This window comes from Passer montanus, unplaced genomic scaffold (genome assembly GCF_014805655.1).
Source record: "Passer montanus isolate IOZ18808 unplaced genomic scaffold, ASM1480565v1 scaffold2, whole genome shotgun sequence".
NCBI classification, from domain to species: domain Eukaryota; kingdom Metazoa; phylum Chordata; class Aves; order Passeriformes; family Passeridae; genus Passer; species Passer montanus.
In genome coordinates, this window is record NW_024366591.1 from 21597482 (window position 1) to 21623735 (window position 26254).

General features: G+C 38.3%; 1 protein-coding gene across 2 annotated transcripts in view; it reads right to left on the reverse strand.

The window, feature by feature from the left end:
• The window catches only part of PLEKHG1 (pleckstrin homology and RhoGEF domain containing G1), a 126251-nt gene that overhangs the window by 94120 nt on the left and 5877 nt on the right, over nucleotides 1-26254 (reverse strand). For both annotated transcript variants that reach the window (XM_039707525.1, XM_039707526.1), the window contains exon 2: nucleotides 20165-20230. The gene's annotated coding sequence lies outside the window, so the exon portion shown is untranslated. The remainder of the gene's footprint in view (nucleotides 1-20164; nucleotides 20231-26254) is intronic.

Below are 26254 nucleotides of genomic sequence, written 5' to 3' on the forward strand. Positions count from 1 at the left end.
AGCACTTTTTCACAGAACATCCTAGTAAGAGAACTTAAAATACATATGCATTGATAATTTATGAATAAACACAGCTATACTGTTTACACTGCTCAGTTAAGCAAAACTCTTTTAACAGCAACCAAAACCAGTCAGATGTATGACCATGCATTTTCATGGGCCATAATCAGCCAGGGCCACCCAAACAGGCATACTGGGAGGTCCTAGTTCAAGAAAATTTTTGTTCCTACCAGTAGATTGATTTGCCTTTAAAATCCTGAGCTGCTAAAAACTGCAAATCAGCTTTAGCATTATGAAAAACATAAGATCCTTTAAACACAGCATCTAAGCCAAGAGTGTGCTGTAGGTGAATTAGTAAAACATTCAAATTTATAGCCCATGGGTTGCTAAAAAATTAAAAAAAACCCCAAACAACCAAAAACAAACAAAAGAAAACCATCAGTAAGGGTTTCCAACTATTTAAAATTACTGTTAATCAAAGTATCACAATTTTCACTTTTAAAGTTTCATGGAAAAATTTCCATTGGAGAGAAGACTTCTGTTCCACTTTCATTCTTTCAGCAATTTATTGATATTTTCTCAAAAAAGCATCAAGGCTCTTGAAAGAGACCATTGTTTGTCACAGGACTGTTTGCAGATGTAACTATGGAACTCAGCTATGTATTTATGTTGAACAATGATCATCACTAACCAAAATCTAACCTGACCCTCCCCCTTTTGTGTCAAAACCTTAGCCCTTAGTTTACATCTGCTCCAAATAGCTGGAAGCGATCATATTCAAGAAAGTTGGTTGGATTTCTTCAAAAACTTGTCAAATACAGTCACTTTTCAATGACAGACACTGCACTTCTCCCCCATCTTCCATAGGCACAACCAACATTAATATAATATTCCGCTGTGGTCACTTTATTCACAATCAGAATACATGTTCCCTTACAATATTTTATTACAATTTTAAATGCAGCCTTTTACATTAAACAGTCAGTGCTTTATACACACATCAATACATGTAAAACAACTGATGTTCTGCAATTCTACATTACATACTGTGCTGTTAACAGAAAAATTGTTGGTTTATTTTTTAAATAGTATCTAGATGAGTTATTTCTGCTGCAATTTAAAAAAAAAAAGTTGCAAGAGGGGCAGAAATAAAACAGATATTAGTAGGTTTTTTAACATGAAATATTTTGTAAACTAATAAGGACAATTAAATGCCCAGAGATAGCCTGCACATCCTTCTTGGATGAATGGTACTGGATATTGCATTTCTGAATGCAATAAAACTCATAGAAGAAAAAACAACTCATAAAACCCCAAAACCAGCACTCACATTTTCAGGTTTCAGGAGGAATTCCAAACTCCAAGGACGGCTACGGTAAAATTCACACTCACATCAACACACCCAGACTCTGACATCTGAGTTTTAAACACTGCATATTATCTTTGTTAGAGAATGAAGACATCTGTCCCTGATCTAGTTTTTGCCATTTGTTTGCCTACAAAATCCCTTCTGGAGCAGATGCATTGCTGCTCTGAACCCCACGAGAATAGCTTTGATCCCAGGTCACATAAACCATAAAACAAGTTTATATGCTAACACTCACACAGTTCTTTCACATGAACCAAGAAGTGACACTGAAAGCAACCCTAAATAACACTGACCTAAGGGACAGCAGTTATGAGGACATAAACCTAGCCCTCATTTCTGCTCCTGTTCACCACCACCCCTCAGCCTTCCTAAGTAATATGGTAGTACCTGGTTAAGATTCAAGTGTAATTTCAAGTTCATTATTATCCCTTCAAAAATTACACAGAATTCTAATGGCTCCTTTCATTCCCTTCCAGCAGCATTCTGGATGTGGGTGTGAGTTACAGCTTCCCTTCTACAACAATGTCCCACAAAAATCTTCCAGTCCTTTCCCCCCTTTTCCACATCAACACATACCAAAATGTTCCAGCTTTGAGGGGTTTTGCTGGAGCTTGGGGGCTGGATTTTGTGGGATTGTCTTGGTAAAATGCTACAGATTTTGCTGATATTCCCAAACATGCCATTCTTTCACTTTCTTTTCCGCAGAAAGGCAGTAACTGTGACACTTATGACAAATACAGAAAGAGATGAGCTGGTCTAAACAAGACCCTCTGATCTATATTGGCAAGAAGGAGCAACACCCCCTTTACACATTTGCCCATGGACGAAAATCACAGTAACATCACTCTCCTGCCCACTCCTTCAAAACATTTAATCTACAGCATCCTCTGCCTAGTTTCTGGAGCTAATCATCCACACTGTGGCTCCAATCCAAAATACTTAACTTTCTGCCAGCAGGCGAAGACCAAATCACAGAATCCCTTTGTCACTTTCATTTTGGTTTACTGTAATTCACAGTGTTTGAATGTGAAAAGCATCATAAATGTTCCAATGTAAAGAAGGAGCTGTCTGGCTCCTCTGTGGTTTAACTGCTACGCATATGTCTTCCTCCTCCTCCCATCTCTCCAACACTTTTGAATCCATTCCCAGCGCTATTCCAAGGTTTTGGTCATGGTTTTCCAAAGCCACTAAAAGATCAAGTTCAGTGAAAAAAAAAATCCATCAAAAGATCATGTTTCGCTTACATACAGAAAGTCTGTCACTTCAGACACTTTCTTTTGAATCCAAGCTTGAGAAAACAGACAGACTTAGGTAAAGTGGCTCAGCACAGGACATGCCTGACATACACTGATGAAAACCAAGGAAAAGCAGGATAAGCAGGTCAGTCCCAAGATATTTAGGGACTTAGAGGCAAGTCTCAGCACGGACCGTTGTGAGTACAGCAGTAGCAAGTCACAGCTGCCAAGAACAGCTATCGTTATCACAAAATACTGTTGTCATCTACTCAAAGAAACCTGCTACTCAACAACCATAGAGTGAAGCACACAATGTGTTCTAAACAAAGCATTTTCTGAGCAAATTAAGAGCTCCATGCAATGCATTGCATGTAGTTACTGTGCAAAAATCAACCAACAGCATAGTTTTCTTTATTGACTCTTAGAAAGATAGAGATAAAATCTTTTAACTGAGTTTTCCTTACATTGCTTCCTGATTTCATTTTTTAGATAATAGTACTTGTACTGTTAAGTGCTAATTAGTACCACGCAAAGAAAACTGAATTTGAAACAAACCTATTTAAAAATAAACCAAATGTCTCAACATAGATAAGAATGCATAGTTCAACATTTTCTTTATTACAAGAGCTTATTTCCAGCACCATTACTTTGTGACTCTTCAGTAATGCATATAACAAGAGCAGAAATAGCACAAAAAGCACTATGCACATACACTGGTTACAGAACTAAAGAGACGACAGAATTTTAGACTACAAGTACTCACATTGTGACAACAGCCAAACCCATGGCCAGAACCCTGACAGTTGCCAATAAAGAATAACCAACCTTCCCCTCCACAAATTCTCTGTCACTGTCAGAATTTATCCAGTCCTTTTACCACATTACCCTAAATACAGTCTCTGGATGTTGGGTTTACAGCTGCACTTCTGCCTTGCTCACCATTCACCCTTCCAGCTATATATTCTAGGTAACTGTTCAGACATTGTGGGGGAAAATAAAGTTTAAAGTATTTTTTAATACATTAGGTATTTTGACTGGTCACTAGCATCCCCTCTTCTTGCATCTTTCTCAGGAGAAATACAACTACAAAGGCATTAGGTCTTGTATTTTGTTGAAGAAAGTCTAGATGTTCATCTAGATCATCAAGTTGATTAGAGGGATGGAGCACCTCTCCTAGGTAGAAAGGCTGAGACAATTGGGGTTTTCCAGGCTGGAGAAGAGAAGGCTTCAAGGTGATTTGATTGTGGCCATCCAGTATGTGAAACAGGCCTATGAGAAAGCTGGAGAGGGACTTTTTTACAAGAGCATATAGTGACAGGACAAGAGAAAATGGCTTCAAATTGAAAGGCAATAGGTTTAGATGAATTTATTGCTGTGGGTGGTGAGGCACTAGAAGGAGTTGCCCTGAAAAGTGGCAAATGCCCCATCCCTGGAAGTGTTTAAGCCAGGTTAGGTGGAGCTCTGAGCAACCTGGTCTTGTGGAAGGTGTCTCTGCCCATGGCAGGGAGGAACTAGACGATCTTTAAGATCTCTTCCAACCAAAGCCATTCTAGGATTTCATTCTAATGAGCTGCAGAGCCTAAACCTCACTACCAGGTCAAAAGTTTTGGCTTAATAAATGAAGAAAAAAAAAATCCAATACATTCCACAGCTGGATGTGAATCTGTCAAACTTCTTCGGTAGCAGAGACTGCTTTATAGTGCACATGGTTAAGAAAAGGAAACTGAAGAAGAAAGAATTTCAGCATTGTTTATCACAGAATTACTCAAATTCCTTTCAAAGCTCTGAACTTTGCTACAATTAGAAGAGATGCTGATATGGCTAATAAACAATCAGAGGGATGCACACACGCAAAGAGTCCTTCTTTAGTCTTTTTCACATTCTGTCCCTCTCTAGTCTTTTTTATATTCAAGCCTCCGGTGCTCAGCAACTACAGTTTTAAGATTTCTGGTTAAAGACAAGGACTGCTGCTGCTGTTCCACTCCACTCACAGATATTAAAAAAACCAAACAAGCAAACGAGCCATAACCCAGCTAGCATCCTAACATTCAGCTTTTATTTCCGTTTCTCTTTTATAAAAGAAAAAAATAAGCAAAACAAATGAACAAAAAACCCTCCAGATTTGCATTTGGCATATATAGTAAAGAGCCCCTGGTACCTGCTTTTACAGGCTGTAAGCCTCCTCCAAATTGTATTTTCTATTAGAGAGGTTGTGTAGCACTTAAAAAGACACTTCTCTTTTTATGTGATGCCTGTGCTTGGAGTATCACTAAACATCATCTTGGAAAAGATCACCGATGGGCAAGTGCATCATCTAATGTAAGAAATAAAATCAAAACAGGCTGCAAGGAAGTAAAGCTGTTGTTGGAGTCCAAGGAATCCAATTACAGCAAATAAGTCAAATAACAATGAAAATAAACTAAAATATGCAAGGCCTTAAATTTACTTGAATCCAGTCCTATGTGCTGAATAAATATTACAGTGATGAATAACATACCAGTGAATCCCAATACATCTGAAAAATTTGATCTACTGATGGTAGAAACAATCTTGCCGTGTCTGCAGGTGTTTCACCCTCTGACACTTCCCTTTTGTATTTTTCATTTCTGTTTCAGGAAATTTCTTGACACCCAACTAAAGTTCACTAACTTAGTCACACTTACTCATCAGAAGAAAGGAAACAACCTTGCCATCTGCTTAGTAAGGACATCAGGCTGCACCTGTTATACAGGGTAGTTTCTCGAAATCACAAGACTATGATAATAATGAAGGTTTTGTGGGGCTTGTTTCACTTTAAATTAAAACTTTATAGCCCTCTTACAGTGAAATTCCTTATAGTCAAGGTCAGTAGAAAGCTATTATCTATGGGAAGAATGAAATTTGTATGTATTTTAACTCTGTGTAGGGCCAAAGTCAAGACACTGAGATAGGGAATGACATCTTCCTCAGCTCGCATAACCAGTATGCAATGTAAACCCTGACAACTTGACAGAGATAAGCAAAAGCATCCAAAAGCAAATACTCCAAGAGTACAGAACAGCCCAATGCTTTTCAAGGGTATAAATACCGGAAAGTGCTTTTCAAAATCAGCTGTTTCAGGGGTATTTCTGCTCTGCACTTAAATACGTTTCTGAAAGCTCCTCCCCCACCTCCCAAAATAAAAACAAACCAAAAAACAGCAAACCACAAAATGCTGCTCTGCACCAAATTAAAATCACAAATTTATTCTCTCATGTGCATATTTTTTAAAAGCACTGCTGTTTTTCTTCCAATTTGGCTAACAGCAAAGAAATTAGTATGCATCAACTCCAATTAGGGTTGCTACACCTCTCCTTGTAATATGTTTGGATTCACTGCAAATTTTCAAAGAAATAACTTCAGACCTCATTGTAGAAGAAAACCACAAAACTTCCAGAATAAGGTCATACTGATGAAAGACAAAAATGTCAGCACTGTCCAGAAAGTCAATTTACTTTCTTAAAAATTTTCCTAAACAATGTCAACTCCAAGTAAAGAAGAGAGAATGATATTTTCCCCTTCAACTCTAAACTCATTTGGAGAATTAAAGCTGGGGGGGAAAGATACAAAGGAATGTTTGGTTTGGCATTGCTGACAAGGGGAATGTTCATGAAGGAGAAATCTACTTGAAACCAGTATAATGGATAATTATTGCTTTATATGTGGATCCTTCATTAGCTTTGTCTCCATGACATACAGTGACACCGTTACATTTATAAGGAAAGACTCAGACACAGATCCACCATGAGGAAAACAGTCTTCTACAAAGCCCATTTGTGTGTCTCCTTCAACTGCAATTGCCTGAGTATGGCATTACTGCTGAAATGGGAGGTTTACATGTAGACTTTATAATTATTAGACAAGTAATACTCAGCTGGCTTTTCCAGAAATTGTCATTTGAGTGGCTAGCCAAAGTACAGCCATGCATAACTACTTAGGCATGCCCTCTGAAACACGTTTGTTGCGGGTTTTTTGCCCAAAGCCATCAGAAAATGTCCATCTAACTTTCTGACTGCAGTGAAGTATCATTAATGAAAATTTTGGGGTTTTGTTTTCATCACAGAGTATGCAACATTAGGAAACAACACAGCAAATCACATAAAAAAATCAACAGTTAAAGCTTTCTGAGCCCTGACATATTGCAGGCTCCAAACGCTGCTGAACCTGGCAGCCCCCCAGCCCTGGCAGCTGACTGTAGGACCCCTTCACGTTCCTCCAGCTTTTCCTTCTCCCTACTTTGGGAATACATACATCTATGTGTATATACGTATATATATTTATATACACACTGTGCACACATGTTAAAAAAGAGGAAATTAATAACAGACAAGCTAACGCATTGAGTACATTCCCTTGCAATTTACCCAAATGAATGGCCTCATAACTCAGATTAGGACATTTCCTGTAAAAACACTCCACTATTTATCAAGCCACTCCAGAGTGCAACTGTTGAAGCATGGCTTGCAAACAACATGCCTTCCAGAGCCAAAGCCTGCAGTTATCTGCAGAACACTGTAACTGGTTGGGATGGAGAAGCCAGAGCTCTCTTGCTGTATACTACCTTTGAAAAATATGTGCCCAATTCAGAGTTCTGTAACTGCAGGCATAGTCCAATTGGCTTTTGTGGTATTGTGCAGAGCACAAAGAAACTACAGTTTCAAATTACATTCATGCTTAATCTGTGACAGAGCACATGCATTTATATAGTCATTAAATATATTCATTAGAAAGAATAAGGAGTATTACATGAAATAGGACTAGAAATGGAAAGGAAATTATTTCAGCACTCGTACTTGATCAGCACAAGTACAGAGTCTAGGAGACTAAAACTGGTGAAAGGGAAACCACTCACGGTAACAATCTTCAACCTGCCAGAATTTCCAAAGGAATTCGAATGACCATTTTGACAGAAGCAGGTGACAAGCTGTTGAATAAACATTTCTTTTTGGTCAAACCGCTGTACTCTCTAGACATGGAAACTCATTCTATACAAATACATAAAGCCTCTTATCTCCAGTATTCTTTCTCAGAAGAGCCAGATTTGTTAGTAAACACTAAATCGTCAAATGCAAACCTTCACTGGCCCCTGACCAAAATATGACTTCCATTCAGAAAAAAACAGATGGGGAAAAAATAACATGACTTAAGAGTATTATAGTTGGAAAGGTGATTTCCTTCAGATGAATGTTTTTCTACATCAGTTTGAGAGACATGGTTTGATCAATCAGTTGTTTATAAGTAATTCTCGACAACTGCATAGAGTCTGAGCCATTGTGCATTTTGATACTTCATTCACCTTCTCAGAAAATAAATAACTTAGACTTATCTTTCAAACACAGAAACAAAGAAATACCTATTATGTGCTAAAATAACACAAAATCCAGCAATAGCAATACCACTGACAACTTCAGAAGAACCTATTTTTAAGAAAACAGCTTTATATTTCATGGGTCATTTGATCTAGTACTGGAAACCAACAAAAATAAGGACGAGGTGTGAGCAGGAATCTCTAAATAGGCTTGATTAAAGTAAATATTCAAAGGGATATTACTCAAGTCAGTACCAAGAGCTTCAGCCAGTTTCCAAAGCCTTTTGAATTCTCAGAGCTAAGCCCGGTGAATTCAGATGAAAGTTCCTTTTCTTCCACTTTTAAGGGAAGAAATAACTTATGTGAACTTTCTGCACAACACCCTTCTGAGTTTAATAACTGGGGAACAAACCTAAAGCACTGCCAAGACACACAACTAACCATTTATAAACCTTAATATTTCATTCAAAAATTAAGCACTGATCTACTGAAACAACACAGAGGTATTCCAATAATGCTGTTTCAAGTTATGTAATACCATCCTTAGTACACAAAAACCCCAGCTCCTCCATTCTTGCTGCCTAGCCCACATTTTGTCCTCTGAGGAACACAGGCACACAGAGTGCATACTAACAACACCAGGTTCCCACTGAACCCAGCAAGAGGCACAGCAGAGAGAGGAAACCACCTGGTCCTGCCTCACTCTGAAATTATGCCAGCCTATTCAGTGTGGCTACAGGAAAAAAAGAAAAAGTCCCTGTTGTATTTCAGACACACACCAAGAGCTATGTACATTAGCACAAAAAGCAGGGAACCACTCTATCTGATCAGCAAATGAATTTCTATAGCCCTCTAAGCCTTACTGCATTTAGGCAAGAGGAGTAGGGGGAAGAAGCATTTGCTCCTTTAAATTCGATGACAGTTACTTGATCTCCTCCTCATCCTGTCACTGTTCCCACAGCCTTGCAGTATTCCCAGAGATACCACCAAGCTTCTATCACTTTTTCCCCAATGGTCACCACTATGTGTTCACCCACCAGGGCACATCAATTTAACAAGTGCCAAGTCAGTTCCAAACTCTTCTACTCTTCTGTTTCCTCTTTCCCAGTTCCAAACTCCTCCATTTCTCTCTACAAAAGAAACAATCCAGAAATTCACTTTGAAATAAACAATAGCAATTCTGTGGAGCAAACTTACTCAAGCAAGGAACTAAAAATCTGCAGAGAAATGCTGACTGAGAAGATGTGCTAACATCAAAGAAAACGTGACCCTTGATCTCCCCCACAGTGAAAACACTCGTGGGATTTCTGGGCCAACCTGCAGATGATCTGATGCTGAATAAATGCTGAGGTCACATTGCAGGGTTTCATCAAGAGAAAAACTAAGGCTATTCTTAAATTAAGGCATTAGATGTGCCCAAAAAGTGCTCTTGGGTGCAAAAGCAAGCTGGGACTGAATAACACATCTGTGGTAATGAATAATCCTAGTCTCCAAAACAGGGTGCATAAGAACCATCTTTCAAGTGATGGCTGAACTGCACTAGGGACTGAGTCATGCCTGGAAACTGTCTATGGAGAAGGCTGTCATTTCCCAACAACACACCAGCAAACACGACCACCATGGATCATCTTCTCCTAGACCTGGGAACACTCCTGGGCCCATCTGAATTATACACAGATGTAACCTTACAGCACTCCTTTCTCACACCACCTATGCTCATGAAAACCTACTGACACATAGTTTAGTAGAATTTTTTCTTAATTGTGTCTTATTACACTATTACACTTCAAAGATTTAAAGAACTCTGATTGGAGACAGAGACAGAAAAACAAATGCTGGCATAAAAAGCAGAACATGGAGAGAAGAAAAAAAAAAAGACAACCATATTTTCTGCAGAGGAGAAAGTATAATTACATGCAATTGAACTACTCTTCCCTTATGCATATGCCACTGGGTCAGGGTTTGCTGCTACCTTTCAGTCCTGACCTTTAAAGCAGACCAGATACAAACCTTTCTAAAAGAAGCATAATTTTTTGTCTCTGTACTTTCAGATAGCTCTCTGCACCTTTCAGCTCCTGTGTATCCAACAAATGGTGGATACCTCCTTCCACTGTGTCAGAGCAAGAGATTTTGCACAAGCAGAGCTCAGAGACAGCTGCCCAACCCTCCTGTAGCAAGCAAAGTCCTCTTTTGGCTGTTCCATAGACAAGTTTAAGTCTGGGCATCCACGTGGTACTACCAGGCTAATGCCATCGTGAAATGTAAAGCAGATCCTTAATGGGAGGGAATTTTTGTGGTTTGGGGGCTTTGGGTTTTCTTTTTAAATCCAACTGTAAAACAGTTTAAGCATAAACTACAAAAGTTTGGGAAGAAGCTGCAATGAATCCTAGTTTTAAAACAAAGGCCAAACTTTTTAAAAATTCTTCAGTCATTTTAGCGTCTACTCCAATTTGCAGAAAACAGGAACCCAGGATACTTAATAAAAGCAACTATAGTGAACATTATGGCAACTACCAAACTTGAAAATTACCTGTTATTTTTGACAGCTTTGAGTTTTTACACTTAAATTCAAGAAAAATTTTATCTATTTCAAAACATTTAAACTATGTGGTATTTCTTTCAAATTATTACTACCAAACAGGCAAAAAAAAAACCCCAAAAAAACCTACAAAACTAAAGAACGAGGTGTGAATCATGCAAATTTTGATGGGTTGAATTAGCATAACCTTTACAGTATATCTAGATTTATCTTTCTCCAAAGTTAACTGTCAGCAAAACATACACAGAAACTCAACTATTTGGGTAATTAATTTGTTACAAAAGTTACTAGCTAAAACAGATTACCTGTAACTACCAGCCTCAAATCTCTGAAGCTGAAAATTCAGCATATTTCTCTAAGGAAATAAGAGAACTGCTCCACTTTTCAGAGAAGTAACTACAAAAATATATTGTTCTTTTACCAATTCAAACACATGGAAATAAAGTCCATTTTAACCACATACATGTTCTGCTTTTTTCTGCAGTTTTGCTCTTTTTTCCACTCTGCAAGAACTCCATCACAAGAACCACTTTAACTGATGCATCAGAGTGCACACTTAGCAGATTATAAGAAGATGCCAAATAAAAAAAAAATTGTCAACCTTTTAGCTGCAATAAAGGAAAAGAAATCTCTTAGGAAGAACACTTGAATGCTCTACAAATGCACAGCCTGAAGAAGATGGCCCATGGGTCCCCCAGTGCCTGATTACTGGGTAGTGTTTTACATTCCACTTTTCCTCTGGGATACTGGTGCCTCCCCCAGGAAGGCTGCACTCCATCTATTCCCAAGTGTGAGCCTGCTTCTGTAGACTGCAGGGAAAACCCTACATCCAAACGAACACTTCATACAAGAGTATGAAATACACTTCAAAAATATTCCACCCAATCATATCAGAACACCGTGGATGCTGTAATCTTCAAGATATTTACCATGAGCAGCATTTTTGGAAGTAGAGGTTTGCAACCCTAGATTAATGTATAAGAATCATCAAGGAAAAATTATTTGTTTACTTTTAGTGACAAAGATCAATGGCAGGAAGCATGATACTATAGAGATATTAAGATATTTGTATGATGCCTACTTATAAATAGATGTGTGTTTACACTATGCTTTCCACATACACAGAAAGAAGCATGCATTTTTCTACCAGTACTGCCAGTTCATTTTAAGGAAAACACCCCAGCTATTAATCTCATTTCCAGCAAGCATGCAGCAGCTTATGTCACTCACCTTGAAGACTAATATCCAAGCAAGCAGGGAAGGAAATTACTTGTGCAGGGGAATTTCATGCCTCCCTCATTTATACAGTTATTTACACTACACAATCTACTAAGGTACCTTTTTTCTTTATGTCTCATAAAGGTATGGGTAAGACAAAATATGATTTGACAAACTCAAGAAATGTACACCACTCTCAGTGCTGAAAGGCTGTTAAAGAGCTTCATGAGAGTTAGAGTTTCAGGCAGATAAACTACATCTTGGGAAGCAGTTTAGGTACATGGAACGAATAGCAACAGGGATGAAGAGCTGGGGACTCAGTTTATCACATATGCACTGTTGCACCATAGGAGATGAAACACAACAGCACTTGTGTGGGGCTCCTCCAGTCCCCAGAGTAAAAAGCATTTGGGTTTTTTGTCTCTCATCTCTCCTGGCTGGTGGGGGAATCAAATCAAGCTGTGCTCAGGAATGTAGAATAATAGTAAGCTTCAACCCTTGGAAGACAGTTGTCTCACGCAAAAATTACCTAAATTTTACAGTTTCATCCATCTTTTGTTTCCTTGTTCTATGCTTAGTAACAATACAGAAATTAAGATTTGTCCAAGCATGTTACCACAGGCGTCACTCTGTCTCTCAAAGCCTGCTGGACATCAACAACCCAGCAGATGGTCATTACTCCAAATTCCCCACCCTCCATCATCATTAATTCAGGAGCAAACTCATTTCAATGGGCTAGCCCCAATTCATAAAGAACTCATTGTCCTGACCAAATTAATAGCTTTACATTTTGCATTACCAGATGTGCTTCAGAGACACAGTAACATTTTGTATTATAATGTGCTGTTTAAAGTCCACTTCAATGTCATTTCTCATAAATATTGTTGTACAAGGCAAATGTACAACTATGAACCTATTCCCAAAATAAACATAAAAACTCTGTATTTTTGGTTTAGATCCTAGACATATTTGGCAAAGTGTTGCTCAATTATCCTGCAACCCACTTGATCAAAAGCTGTCTATTCTGATAGCACAGTCTTTTGAAAGGCTTTACTTCACCCTGAAGATTAATAAACCCTCAACCCTGGCACATCCAGTAAAGAGACAGGCACTTACAGTGCCTATTACATAAGCAACACAGTTTAGACCCATCATCATAATAATAACAACAAATGGGACAAATAAAATTTATAAGAATTTGGAGTAAGTCTTAACTTCACTGACAGTCACTTACTGGAGTAAGTCTTAATTTCACTGATTAGTCACCAGCAGATTTTGATACATGTCAAATGGGGAATGAAAAAGAACAGAGGGAATCATTTATCATTACTTGAGTCATGTCATGTCTGCCATTTGTCAGCAAGTTTGCATTAAAACAATGGAAGACTCTTTTCCATAGGAACAATTTGCAAAAATTAACATCAATAGACTAGAATTAACTGGGAAGCCATCTTTCCCACTTCATGGAAAAATAAAAAGTAGAATTTTGAAAATAGCCATGTTCCTTGTGAGAAAGAGCTAGAAATCATTGAAGGACTCTAATTCAAAAGAAAGTATAATTAAAAATAGAGACAGAGCTTTCCAGAGAGATAGTATTTGCTTGAGTTTTAAGTTACATTGTTATTTTTCCATGGAACTCAAATGGGTTTTCCTATAATCCTATATCTGAAAAAATTTTCTTGCTGATAGTTTTGTCGAAAACTGATTGTGTGAAATGTTCTGTTTTCAATAAATTGTTGTTTTCCAACAAAATATTTTTGGCTGAAAAATTCCTAACTGGCTTGACTTGTGAAATAATTTCTCGAGTGTAACATTTCATTAAGTCCAATGCCTTCCTTAGTTAAAAGGCTGCATTGTGTATTTTAGGAGATATCCACTCACTCTCATACCAACACAAAACAAGCAATTTGTGTTTAAACTTGTGATGCATGGAGGGCATTTTTCCTCAGAAATCTATTTTTACGTAGAAGAAATAAATGTAACAACTATGATATTATGGTCTGTTTTATTCTACCTTGAAAACAGGATTAGAATCTACAACTGCAATGAACCTTAACATCTGTTCGATCACAGTCAAAACATATAACTATCTTTACTAAATAACTTTACACATTTAAATTATATGGTAAGCAAATATCATCCAGGTGGATTTACGCTGGAAGTGCAGTTTACAGCCATAGCTGAAGGAAAGGAGTGACGGCTGAAATGTCTGTGCTTTGACAAACATAATTTTGGGAGGGGACAAGGGAGAAAGGGAGAAAAAGAAATACTTTCTTATTAAAAGGAAAACAAAGAAGAAGTTATGTCTCTTATCAAATTCCATACTGGTATAATTTTTAATACAATAGAAACTCATTGATCAAGAACATAAGATCATTTGATGTATTGCACTTCTGTAACTGAAGCTAAATATGCAAAGGTTGGGGCTTTTTTCATGTATTAAATATTTTTTCAAATTCCTACATAACATAACTAATAAAAATATTTACTTTTACAAAGGGTCAAGTGGACAGAACATAATTCTCCCAGAAGGAAACCAGATGTTTAGTTTCTTCAAAGCAATGTCCATACTGATAAAAGCAGTAGCTAATCTTTCTTTCAGAGGTTGAAGGTCTTGTTGAAGTTTCTTTTACTGAAGAGCTGTGTATCAAGCTTTAATGAATATCTGCCTCAATGGAAGAAGTATTTTTAATTTTTAATAGGATTTTGCTTGTGTCATCAATGCATATGTACTCAAAGAGCTGTCTCTGAAAATTTTGTAAAACAATCTATCGTCATGCTCCAGGTCATGTACTGCATCTTAAATTCATGATAAAAGAAGTCACATCTGTTCTCAAAGCCAAGATTGCATAAAAAAACATCTTAGCAAACTCCTATATAGTAATTTGAATACATTAAGTCACACAAATATTCAAGTGTTTCTCACAGGTAATTCAAGTGGTGCAGAATATTCTATCAATGTAGTGCTCAGAATTGTAAAAAGCTCAAATTAACAATATATTATGTTTCTTAATAATACACTCTTTATAAAGCTCAATATATTGAGAGATCCATAAAATGGAATTTACAAAACCTTGAACAAATAAATTTTGAATGATTCTGTGGTTTTTTCCTGTATTACTTGGCTTTTGCCATGACTAATACTTAGCTACAACATAATGCTTGCCAAGAGATGCAAGATAATTCTGAAATCCTATGGGGGTAGGCTAAATGTTTAAAAGACTTCAGAGGCATGAACAGGGTCTCTGTGTATCTCACTCAGAAAGAAAAAGGATCACTTAGTTGCTTAAATTACTCTTAGATAATCCTTTGGGAAAAAAAAACCCAAAATAGTTTTATCACAGGTAGAAGGAAACCCCAAATTTAAATTGTGTGGGGTTATGTCACCTGCTTTTTCATCTTCTGAATTCTGTTCTGATGAAGGAAAACCTAAAGGTTAACCTGGGACATTAACTGCAGCATGATTCACTTATGGTATCCTGAATTTTGTGTTCAGCCACGTTGGTGTGCACCTACAGCACAGAATGCTCTCTCACTTTTCCCATCTCTAGTGGCCAGGTGCATCTGTTATTTGAAAAACCTTTAAAAGGCTGTAAGCTTCCAGCTAAACAGCATCCTGTGGATAGAAAGCTGTACATCTCAACATACCCTTTGTTAAGGAATCCTCTCCTAAGACGATAGGGACAAAGCAGCTCTCGGGATTGCTGTGACAAGACTGGGCTGAAAAAACCCCAATTTTATCCAGTACCCATCAGAAACCCCCAAGGAAGAGGGCAGCACTACCCAGATCGCTGACTTTAGCTAACCAGCTGCATCCAAGCCCAACACAAACTCTGTTAGTTCAAGTACCAATCTGTTTAGTCTGTGCAAAAGCAGAATACTGGCATCTTGCTTACAAGAAATGGTGCAATTGAACAGGATAAAAGAAAAGGAAGGAACAAGCAACTAAATAAGTGGTAAGAACTGAGACTTACAAAGCTCCTTCATTTAATAGTTTTTCAAACACTGCATGACAAGACAGAACAAAATGGTCAATACACACACTCAGGGTTTGTATAGAGTGCACACCACTTTCACATCTTTATAATACAAGAGTTAAAAGGAAAAAGTTGTGGGAAAATTATGGCTGGTGTGATGGAAGGGATAAACTGTGGTACACTGCTACCATAACCTACTTCACTCAGCTGCTTTACTGGCCTCCTTCAAGCATTTCTCCAGACATTTGTCTTCCCCAGCACCAAGGCCCATTCTTCTCTCAGGCCAGACACTGACCAACAGTTCACCATTCATCTGTCCCCAGAACTTCTTTCTCTGCCACCCGTAAAGCCAAGTAAAGACCTCCATACATGCCCAACCTCCTCTCTGGGAGAGCAGGAGCACACTTCAGAGCTCCCCAGTTTGTTTCTCAGCACTTCTGAGAGCTCTGCTACAACACATCAAGCAGAAGATGCTCAAGCTGGACAATGGCATCACAGACTTGGAAAAGGCATCTTAGAAATTGTAGTGAAAGATGTGTGAATGTTTCAGCTTTTGGGTCCTTGGTATGAATGCTATCTTATTTCTCCCCTTCCCCAAAGGAAGCCATTTCCAGCTTGATTTTGGAGTATTAAATCTACAAGGCAGTCAACTATGAAGACAGGACTCACAACTAATACATAGCACATCCATAAAGATTTTGTAAGATTGTGTGTGTAAAATACACTTGTTTGAAAAGCAAGTTATTTTCTTCTAGCGTGCAATTTGTTTTTCTGCTTTGGCTACACCTGTGATAAAGGAACAACACTGTCCCTGTACTAGTCCCCTGTCATGACTATTAACTAGTCCTGAATAGAAGGAAAAAAAACAAACAACCAACAAAAAAATAACCAACAGAAAAAAAAAAAAAAAAGAACAGAAAAAAAAGTAGTCTTCAAGACAGTTTCACTGCTGTACAGGATGCTCACCAGAAAACAACAGATGTGCTATAATCACTACTGCCCATTCATTTCCTTTCTGCCAGAAAGAAAGCAGCAGTCATCAATTAAGAAGCCTATCTGCAGCACACAAAAGGAAGTATACACTTCTCCTTGGTCACTTGAGTGCAACAATGGGAGATGGCAGCGGGAAAGGACTGACCGCTCTGAGCAAGTGTGGCAGGGGAAAGCAGTGAGTGAGCTTGTTTCTTTTGATTAAAAATGAATAAATAAATAAATAAATAAATAAGAATTTTTGTTCAACACTTTAATATACAAATGTTTAAAAATTAAATCACTTTGCCTACAAGTTATACAAAAGCCTAATTATATAATTTCTGAACTTTTTCAGACAATTCATTTACGCCTTTTCACAGCAGAAAATCCCAAACATGGGAACTGACAAGAGAATTAAGCAGCCTCTATCTGGAAAAGCTGTTTTATCAATTAACAATGGCTTTTCTGAAACAGTTATCACAATTTTTATAAAAACATTAGTCTAAATGTACTAGGTACATAGAATTTCAAAACATCACTTGCATAAATTATTTGGATTAGCATTTTTTAAGAAGTCTAGTCAGATCTTGAATCTTCCCATTAAAGATTACGTTTGCTGGTCAGCTTCATCACTCTGAAATAGAATGACAGCTTTCATAAAACTGCCAACAACAGAAAACCCTAGAGATGGGCTTTATATTATGTCTGTTCCACAACTGTAGTCAGCCACAAAGGGTTTGCAGGAAACTTATTAAAAATGTGAGCCTTAATTAAAGTATTAGGCCTTAATCTAGCATGCTAAATTAAACCCCAAATATTCCCATGGACACTAATGCAACCGCTCTAAGAGCTTGGCAGGCACTTCCCACAATAGGAAAGCTTTTACAGGCCTTCACATTGCAACTGAACCCTTATTTTCACTCTGTACCTCTGCTTCACTGCATACCAAAAATAGACCCAACTTACAGAAAAGCTCATACGTGGGCATAGGATCATTCCTCTCCACCCCCACACAGATTTGCAAGCCCTCACACCACTAAAGGCATGACCTAAACAAAGCATTCAGTGATGCACAAATGCTCGAGGAATTTTTTTAATGTATTGACTTTTAGCATGCATATTAAAAGTCACATGGAATTGTCAGAATAAAGTATATTGATCTAATGCTTCCTTTCCTTCTCTGCTACAACATTTTATGATTTAATAGATGCTGAAGCCCATTTTAATCCTTGTAAAGATATCCTAACCACCAACTTATTGAAACAATTAAAAACAAACATTATTGTTATACAAGTCAAGAGCATAATAGCAAATTAGAAACAAATTTTGTAAAACATTTTCCCCCACCACCCCCAAAAGCTTTTCAGAATGAAAATATTCTTAGATATTCCACATTTAAGCCTGACATGTAAAGCAAATTTGGCAAAATTACCAGTGGTTATTTGGTAAGATTCAACAGCCACCCCTCAAAACTCTTATCTGCCTAAACCATTAAGCTCCTATTTTTACAGAGCACCAGTTCTCATATTTTGTGTTTTTTCCTTTTTCCCACAAAATTAATTCCTTACAATATGCACTTCATCTAGTCCTTGAATGCCTTATCCCCTCAGTTGATACATTCCCACACACTCCAGCTTTGTTGACACAACAATTTTTTGAAGCACTTCACAGTGAATGCTTCTCTGCCAGGGATCCTAAAGAATCTTAGGAAATCCTCTGCATCTCAGGCCACAGGCACAATCCATGTTATCTCTGCTTTCAGAAAAGAGGTTATTTGAGTTTGCTGGTCTGGTTGGCTTTTCTGTTCATCATGCAAACACAGTAAAACCACTGCAACTCAAAACCAAGGCCAAGCAGCACACATGAAATGAAATGGAGATCAGGGAAGGGGGAGAGTTTGTGCAAATAATTCACTCTAAGGTCACTAGGCAAATACTTTGCATGCATTTGGATATGCACAAACTTCAAGCTAAATAAATAAAATTATTTCCTGTGTGGAAGATGGGAATGTACAGCCCCTCCATACTTGTGGATAAAAAAAAATGCCAGTAATTAACTATCAGCAAATAACACAGAGAACTAGTGTATTGAATTTAGGTCATGCCAATTATTTTTCTGCAATGCATGTTAAAACATGTAACCTTATTCAAATCTTGCTATTTTTGGAAAAGACTGAAGAGGAATTTCTGGTCTTTCCTCTTTCAGTCTCCACAAAAAGTTTTTCTACTTACAGAGACTGTTCTCCCTTGCATCCAAAGGAGAGTAAGATCTCACTAATGTTTGTCAGATGTAAAAGTGAATCTAATGCTACACAGTCCTGCAAGGGTCTCTCTATTACAGTTATGCAATCTCAAAGCATTGAAATCAAAATAAAGTTGCTATTCTTCTAAAATTTCATAAATGTTTGAGCACAATTGGACCATAAATACATACGACAAAATTATATTACAAGCCCCACTATCAGTAAGGTAAAAGAATAAATATTATTTATTAGTGGTCTGATATAGCATATTAGTATTCCCTCTGAAGATCACAGAAGCCAGAGGGACAATTAACATAATGCACCTTTCTTTTTTTTTAAATTATAAACTTATCTATGCTACACTGGCTTCAACAAGGGACTGCAAGGAGTGAAGTAGATTACCCATAATGCATCAAGTTTTTCCAAATAGCAGTGTCTGAGTTGTTAGCCACTGAACATCTGCTTTTTTCAGAGAGAAGAAAAGATTCCTTTAGGTTAGCACCAGGAATCTTTCTTGTTGGAGAGGAGGAGAAAAGGATCTTGCCTAAAGCTCTCTTGTTTAATATTTTCTGTAGAGTCTCCTTCCAGCCCTATTGTGAAGCTTTCTGGAATGCCAATTTGTTTCAGATAATCAAAGGAGTGAAATCAGTTATTACAATCAGGTTACATTTCCACGGCATGTAAACCTGCTTTTCCTACGTTCCCAAGTTCCTTAGATGCTCCAAGACTGCCAGGTAGTGAGATTATATAAACAAAATTAAATCACATAAAAATCAGCTAAAATGACATAGACTAACATAGGAAATTTCAGGAGAACAAAGTTGTCCTGGATCTCCCCATCCCCACAGGGAGACCATTGTTTCTCCATGAAAGTGGCACTTTCACTTCCAAGGAGAGAGAATCAAGCAACCGAACAAAATTTCAGCTACAGATCTTTAGCAAAACCTCAGTTTCAGAAACAAACGCTAAAACTGAACAGTCAACCTCCCCCAACTGCTTAGGCGCCCCCCCCAAAAACTGAATTTAATTAGCACAAAACCCCACTAGTGTGCACATGAGGAACGCCCTCTCTCCTGGCTAACTCACGCGCCAGGCCCGCTCAGCACAGTGACCTACTGTGGGCTTGGATACTGAGCAGCCTCATGGTTAACCTGAGGCACATTCACCATACACCAGCGGCAATCCTCTCAGTCAGAGGCACACCAAACATCACCTCACATTTAAAATAAAGTTTAAATTTAGAAGTTAAAATAAGAGTAAAAAAATTTACCTGGTAGAGTACTCACCAAATATCGCTGTTAGGTTGGGCAAAATGGAGTCACTTTTCCTCTCCTACGTTGAGTCTTGGCATTCTGCAGGAAGGAGGGTGGAAATCATGGAATTAGAGAAAGGATAAAAGGGAGCTCAGCTGCACAGCTCAGCAGGGGTCTAGGCACACCTCGGTTTAGTCCCCCTAAGTCACGCTCACCATACGTACACCTCCCATTCTGTCCTAAAGAGCAGCTGAATAAAACATAGCACGGGCTGAATCCAGTTCAGACAAGCTAAGGAATCAGATTTTGAATAGGAATTAGACACTAATGTGATTCTGAAAATCCCATTAAGAGCCTTTACCACCTCTGCCTACCTACATATCTTTAAAAATCTGGATCAGACAGCTTGCCTATGGTTGTGCCGTATGCCTGTGCTGAAGCAAGGAAGTACTGCTGGGTTCCCAAGCTGTAAAGCCCAAGGGCTTCAGGCCACACTCCTTCTGGAAATTGTTAGAGCTGATTTTCAACTTAATTATCTTTAATGGTTGGAAACCTCTATCCAAATGAGCCCTCACTTCCCTGGTAAGCAACATCAGTGGCCTATAAAGTACATCAGAGACATGGGCCACTGTGATCTGCCTGGTACCTCCATCAAATCTAGGTATTTGCACAAGGTCAACAAAGCATGATAAATATCTGAACAAAAATAGTGTTTCTCCTACCAAACCCAGCTATTTAAGTAAAATTGCAGTGCAACTTTTTCTCACAAAATTTATTAGCCTGCTTTGAAGCCTAAAAATGGAGGATTTTTGATTTAACAAGGGAAAGAACTCATTCCCTCTTTAAACTTGTAACCCCTCCCAGCCTCAGCAGAATATCAACTGGAACTGAACAAGGATACCTTTTTTATTCTTTTCATTTCTCTAAGATATTGCTTTACGTTTCCCTTTTCTAGAGTATCCAACATTAATTCATCTCTCCTGTGCTATTTTTGTGCCATGGACTGAGCCAAAGGTGACAGTGAAGAATCTACAGAAACTGAACATCAAATGTTTCTGTTCTGAACTTTCAAGAAACTATTTAATATCTTTCTTCTTTTTTTATATCATCATAAGGCCTGTTTATATACTTGAAGTGGAAACAGTGCACATTCAGCTGCAATTGATTTCCTGTATGGCAAAATACCTCAGGCATTCAGCTGGCTGGGAACACTATGGAGGCCTCTTACCATCATCGGTTTTTTGAGACTGGGAAACTCTGCCCAACGCTTGTTCTTCTGCCAGAATAAATGAGAGACCCTGCTAAGAGTCCAAGTTAATTTGGTCTAGCTGAACCAAATCATAAACAGGCAAAATTTTCTATTTCAAAAACCCATTTCAAAAATACTGGTCTATTTTTGATTTCAAGAGTAATGCCACCAATTCAATCTTGCTAATGGGGCATAATGTTCATCTACAGATGAACAGATTTTTAAATACAAAAAACTAACACATCTGAAATTTTCTTTTAATAAAATATCAATATATTGGCTGTCTTCATGCTATCTTTATAGCAATAAATTAACACTATAGGCAATTTCACAGACTAAAATAATATATTTTTTTTCTTTTGATATCCCTGAGTGACAACCACAGCAATAATTTTATTTACTTCACTTAGTTTTTCTTTTTAATAACTGAAGACACAGAGTAGTCTCCACTAACATTTCTAGGAATCTGAAGAAGGAAATACATGAGTAGTCTCACCAAGTTCCTGTGATTAGACTGTAACAGCTGTAACATTCAAATGCCCAACCACCTGACTGTACTTCAGATTGTAAATTAAGCAAAACAGAAATGCAAAGTGACCTATAATTACCATCCTGCTTTCCACTTATCATGGAAGTTTCCCTAGCCTCAAATCCTCCAGCGTCAAAGGACTCAAATTCAACTGCTTGAGAACCCAGTTTCTTTAAGAACCCTAGAAAAAAACAGACTGATAATACAACCATTTAAATATACACACATTTGTGTGTGTATATCTATATTATATACATTATATATAAATAAATGAAAATCAGGAATCTAGATAACTTTGAAGAAGCCTAAACTTTTTACTGGAGCTCTCTTGTTGGACAGTAATTTCATCAACAACAGTTTCTTAATTCTAGGGTAAAATTATTTGCCAAAAGCTGAGGTATTCTCTAACACCCGGCAGATACAATGGCATTTCAAAACCTTTCAACTGATGATCTGAGACAGGGTCTTACAGTCACATCCAACTTGACTGAAGTACAAGCTCTTGGATGCTACAGAATGTTCTACCAGCCTTCTTTACCTTTTCCAAGAAGGTTTTCTACAGATTTTACTATCCTCATAATATTGAACAGGACAATCTGTAAAGAAAATTAATTTTTCATCCTGTGAATTTTTTTTAATCAATTCAGTGGTTTATTTCTTAACCATCAGTGTAAGAAAATTGAACACTTTTGTACTAGAAAAACTATCATGAAGATGCTGCACGTTTCGTTAAAGAAAGTGATTAACAAAGATACCGTCATTTGCCCTGTAATTTCTATTTCATCTTTGAAAAGTTTGTATGATTTAAAATAGTCTTAGTTAGTCTAGAAATATATCACAGTTATTAACAAAAATCTTTACTTCTTAATCACTTTTAGAAAATACACAGGGTTAAAGCATCGAGCAAATAGCAGCTTAAGAAGCAAAAGCACCAAAGAAACCTGCATTCAGATATTTAAACTGATTTGAACCATAATGTCTGGATGTCTTGTGAAAAACACTTTAGAACTTGGAGTTCACACTCCAATATAATAACGTTAAATTAAAAGCCCTGAAGTTTGAAAACTATCTCTCAAAATGCAGTAAAATTAAGGTGTTCATTTTTGAGGCATACTCTAGCATACCTGGGAGGCAAGCAAAACAATTTTCAGTAAGATGATGGGTGCTTTACTTTATCCCTTAGGAGTCACTGAGGTTATCTTTACCTCAGTTTTCCTAAAAAGTGTAAATGACACATAACCCTTATGTTCTACATACCCTCTCAGTGTGGTGAAAGCTAACATTATCACTTTAGTCCAGTTAACAGGTTCCCTGAAATCATGAGGTCTGAGCTTTGAAATCTCTGCTTTTAAAGAATTTCCTTATCCTGTTTCAGCAAGGTTAGAAGACCACAGCAAGCCAGAGCCACCCAACTACATGCAATTGTGTTCCACAAACTTAGAGGTGGGAATTTGCTTCCATTTCAAGTAGGACATCAAGACATTCATTCCATTCACTTATATTCCTGCTCCCACCTAGTCCCCAACCCCACCTCACATCCATACAACTCCATCCTTACAACTTGGATTATATTGTGTATTGCACATAATAAAATGGTGTCAACACATACTGTAGCATTTTAAAGCAAGTACTCTTGACAAACAATTCCACATACTGACCCTCTAAGAAAAGCTCAGAATAAAATTCTTTGTAGATGTTCACATGTGCTAGACAGCAAACCATTGTGCAAGTTTAATCACCAGAGAGGAGGACTAAAGTAAAAATTTATTTGACATTACTTTTACTGAGCTATGTGCCAGTTCCTAAAGCCTAACTTTTCTGGCTGAGGAATGCAGTTTGCTGTTACAGGAAGGCCACATACTGTAGCACCTTCTCACTGCACGACACAACTGATTAACAGACGGAAAATGCGCCACATCCCAAGCAAACAGATTTATTCCACATGCAATCAGCTGAGAGCTTTTCCAGACACATTAAGCTAATTTCATGGACTAAGTTCATGCAGTGTTCCTGGAGTTTCTTTCACTCTATCCATTCACAACAGTGGTTGTGAGTTGCATGACAAGGCCAACAGTCTTTGCCAGAACTCCTCCAGACCATCCCTGCTGTGACCTCAAACTGTCCCCAGAAAGAAGTCAGCACTGGGCAAGTATGGGCACAGACCAGTAACTGTGATCCAGATACCAGAACTAATCACCCCCGATATGACTCAATATTTATAATTAACAAATAAAAGGAACCAACCCAGTACATTTTCCTGAAATCATCAGAAGATGGGCATCACTGATCCTCTATTAAATACTGAAAGAACCCTTTGTGCAATACTGATGCTGATTTAAAGAGCAAAAGGGAAAAAAACCCCATAACATTTAGTGGGCAGACTCCTTATTGCTACAAGACAGCAGCAACGAAGAAGCATCCAGATGTTCTAGCATCCAGACCCCTGTGGAAGCTCCAGGAGCTGCATGATGCACACAGCCAGGGTGGGCAGGTGCCTCTGTCAGGTGTGTATGTCAGCACTGTCCCCTTGAGATGAAAGAGACTCACAAACAACAGATGTTCAGTGACAAAGGCTGATGACCAGCTTTTCTTCTGAAGAGACCAAATGAGATCATATGGTTTTGTTTTTTCAGAATTCTTCCCTGAAAAGCAGCCACAGCCCCTATCCTATCCAAACAGCATGCAGTGGTGTCTGGGAGACACCACTTTCTCCTCCATACCCTACCTCTGCATGTCACAGGTCCCAGTCACATCAATGCGTCACCAAAACAGGGCAGAATAAAAAAAAATCATCTATTCTCCTTGCTTTGACCTTGTAGAAGTCTGAGTCAGTACCTATTTTGTGCTTTGGATGAATAAACTGCTTTAAAGGGGCCTGCGGAGTGCAAGAGCCAAATTTGTGTTTGAGAACAAAGGTTGTTTATCAGCAGGATCCTTTGCTGCAAGGTTGCACAAAGAACTCTTCAGCGTGGTTCCTTTTGGATCTGCAGTGTGGATGGCAGCAGCAGCACAGCCTAGGTCTAAGATGAAGAACACAAGTGACTGTCAGCATGCACAGCCATGAGTGAGGAAGCACACCTGTGTTGGGAACAGGCCACACTGCCAAGGAGAGAGCTGCTGCAGGTGAAGTGGCAAAGTGCACACTGCAGTGACTGAGATCACCAGGATGAGTCAGCACGCAGGAGATCAGCTCTAAAGTTTGCCCAGCACAGCTTGTGCCTTAGCAAACCACTCTGTCCTTCACGTCAAGAGAAAAGTGGGGTTTTCTTAGTGCTCTGGTCTGCACTTCCCTCTGGCAGGCTCTAAGAAAATGGAAAACAATTCCTGAAGGGAAGGTCTGCAGAAAACCTGTCCTTTTCCCCAGAGAAATCTGCCTAGCACCGACTCTCCTAGCACAGGTATCTCCAACACCAATCTAGGAACCATGCCATCTAAAGCAATGGAGGAGGACAAGCATGTCATTGGAGATTAAATGGTCGTTAATGCCCCCAGAAATCACTTGCTTTCACTTAATAACAGATTGCAGTATTCTAGAGTGGCCTACCACGACATCTGCACTGTGCTTGATGCTTGGTACTGCAGGTAGAGTTTAAGAAAGTCAGCAGCTTTGCCCCAGAAATCTGGGAAAAACTCAGAAGATTAAATGAGTTCAAGCTCAGGAAGGGAAGATGCTGCAGGCAATCTCCTCATACCATAAGGCAGAAGAGCCTTCACAGTACAACCAACCTGATAAGGCAAGGATTCTCAGAGGCTGCATCCAGTGAGGAGTGGGCTAAGTGGTCCTGTCTGCCAGCAGGACACAGACACCAACCACTTCAAGGCAGGAGGAGCACAGAATGACCAAGACAAAGCAAATCAAAGATTTATGACTTCAGATTCATTCAACATGAGAGAGACTGACAATTACCAGAAAAGACTGACAGAAAGATGTTACAAACCTCATGCTGGTAGAGTATGAGGGAAGGCAAACTATCTCTCCAAATTCAATAATGATTTATTGCTAAATACATCTTTGCCTACCATTCAAATAGGCTGACTGCTGATTCTTCAGAGGAATTAGTGCTTCTACAAACAACTGAATGTGTTGTGACACAAGCAAATGAACTATGATGACATCACTCAAACACTGAGGTGTGACAGCTCTCTGAGCAACCTCACGAGGCATGTTATCAGAAGAGTGAGAAAGAACTGGAAACTAAACAGTGAGAAAGCTTCATAAGCACTTGAGTATGAAGCACGCTCATCTTGGCAGCACCAATACTGCTTGGAAGCCAAACCCAAGTTTCTGCTATTAACTTGGTTTCAGTTTAAAACAATAACTGGAAAGATCTGTGCATACTGAAGT